The sequence below is a fragment of the Tupaia chinensis genome, unplaced genomic scaffold (assembly GCF_000334495.1).
Source record: "Tupaia chinensis unplaced genomic scaffold, TupChi_1.0 Scaffold000288_2, whole genome shotgun sequence".
Lineage (NCBI taxonomy): Eukaryota > Metazoa > Chordata > Mammalia > Scandentia > Tupaiidae > Tupaia > Tupaia belangeri.
Genome location: NW_006159773.1, coordinates 5,056,056 through 5,058,596, shown reverse-complemented (window position 1 = coordinate 5,058,596; position 2,541 = coordinate 5,056,056). Strand labels below are relative to the sequence as shown.

General features: G+C 41.3%; 1 protein-coding gene across 1 annotated transcript in view; it reads right to left on the bottom strand.

Moving 5' to 3' along the window:
• CUNH8orf34 (chromosome unknown C8orf34 homolog) overlaps positions 1-2,541 on the bottom strand; it is a 526,010-nt gene that overhangs the window by 285,580 nt on the left and 237,889 nt on the right. The gene's annotated exons all lie outside the window — the stretch shown is intronic.

Genomic DNA, 2,541 nt, shown 5'->3' with positions numbered 1-2,541 from the left:
CGTGCACTTGCCAGAAAGAGAGAGAGACAGAGAGATAGAAAGCAAGAAATCTCCCCCCAGGGGGGATGGCCATGCTGCAATCCCTTCTCCTCCATTCTCCTCTCGGGATCTTGGGCAAGCATGCACATATGCCTGGCGTGAGTTTAAGCCACCGGGTCTGGGACTTGAACTGCAGTCAGCTACATAGGAGTTCAGCGACATAACCATTATGCTAACTGCTAGTCCCGAAAATGTAGATGTCTTAAGAGAAGCAAAGGTGGCTTTAGGGAGCCAAGATAGCTCTAGTCAAGTATGTGAAGGGTTGAGTATGAAGGAAAGACCAGAATTATTAAGGTTGCCTCAGGACAGTGAAATAATAAAAAGGCAAATTCCAGCCATAATACAAAAAAACAGGCCATGCATTATCATTATCCATGTTGTTTTGAAATGGATAAAATCTGTCATCTACAAAGCAATGATCATCAAGTGTAATCCTGCTAAGCTTGGCACTTTCAGGAACCAGACAGCAGGCATAAAACCCAAACATATTGTTTATGGTGCACTTGAGTGCAGTAATCAAATCTGGGCAAATAAGAGTAAAATAAATGCAGAGTACGCCTGAGTATAGCTTCAAGGAATGTGAGATTTCTATAACCTGAATGAAAACAAAAATATCTCATACATGGATCAAGATGTAAATAAATATATTTATATATGTGTATGTGTGTGTTTGTGTGTGTACTGCATATATATATATATTATATATATTTAATCACCTGAAATGGTAAATATGTCACAGCTCAGTTCTAAAGATCTTTTTTTTTTTTTTTAGAGGTTCTTTTTTGCTATAGGGCGTGTGCGCTCGCCAGACAGAGAGAGACAGACAGAAAGCAAGAAATCACGCCCCAGGGGCGATGGCCACGCTGCAATCCTTTCTCCTCCATTCTCCTCTGGGGATCTTGGGCATGCACGCACATGCACCTGGCGTGAGTTTAAACTACCGAGTCCAGGACTTGAACCGTAGTAGACTACATGGGAGTCCAGCGACATAGCCATTATGCTAATTGCTGGTCCCCTAAACATCTTTATGTATATATAAATGTGTGTGTATTACATATATATAAAATGTAATTTATTTATTTATTTATTTATTTATTCCAGTATATATATATATACACATTCGGAAAATATATATAAATATATTTATTTGTGTGTGTATATTGTGTGTGTGTGTACATATACATATATATATATTCTAGAAATGGTGATTATGCCACAGCTCAGTTCTACATCTTTATGTACCCATGGACTGGAAATGTCAACATAAAGTGTAACGTGCATAACTAGTATGCAGTTTTAACAACATCTTCAAAAAGAAAACATGTAAGTCCCAAATGATCTGATTTGGAAAGACCAATTATCATTGAAAATTTCAAGTTTGTTTGAAATATAATATATAATATTTTACAGGGATCAGTTGTGTTAGTACTCAAAAATCCATGCATTAGCTTTCATGGCGGATAGGAGGCCCGTTGACACATTTACATACTGGCATCTATGTGAGCAATGTAAGTGAACACACAGCCATCTCTGACATTAAAATATAAAAACTTGTTCACAGTTTCTCTACGCATCTTGCTACTGTTAAGTGCCATTGTTTGTAATGCACATGCTCTAAGTTGCACCAGAAGCATTTCTTCCTGTCTCATTTCTACGTCCAGGCACCGGGGCATCTGCCTACATTATGCGCAGCCACTAACAACACACAGCAGGCCTAAGAACAACTTTAACAGCATCTTACAGTCTTCCTGGTGGTGACAACCTCTGTGCAAGAACATGCCTCTCACAAAGGAGCTCCTTCCTCTCTTTAGAATAGAAAAGGAAATACAAGCAGCAGCACGTGGCACCGAGTCCCAGTTCCTACTTCAGGATGTGAAAAGCCCAATGTATAAAATCACAGCAGCCTTCAGCCATGTGCTAAAGGTGGTTCTGCACTGGCCACTCCCGTCTTCTGCCAGCCCGCGGGTGCAAAGGCAAGACCTAGTTACAGGGTGTCCCTTCGGGAGACGCAGCACTAAGAGCACCCTGAATTAAAATGAGTGGAAAACCATGCCAAAAAAACACATTTTGGATTAAAGGAAAACAGTTTTCAATAAAGTATTTTAGAGACTGTAGATGATCAACATGTATTTTTAGACGAAAGGACTGGCAGAGAAATCCTGCTAGACTGGATAATATCCTCTCTCACGGTTGTCCTCAACTTCAGGGCAGGACTCAGTGGAATTCTCCTTGTCTACTAGGATCCTAAAGGGTAATCCCCTTCTGATGGGTTGTCGATGTACAAAGCAAGAAGGATTTTCACCATTCAGGAAAGAAACATGCCAACACACCGATCCGGCCTTGTGACTCAATGACCTAGGTGGGGCACTCTTACGACCTTGGGGAAGCGGCACTGGCTCAGCTTCCTGAGATGGCTGAAGCTGGCCCTGCTCCCACTCTGAATAATTTGTTCCCAAGAGTGGACAAGTGTCTGCAGCGGTCTGCTCTTCTCTGTGGGACAGG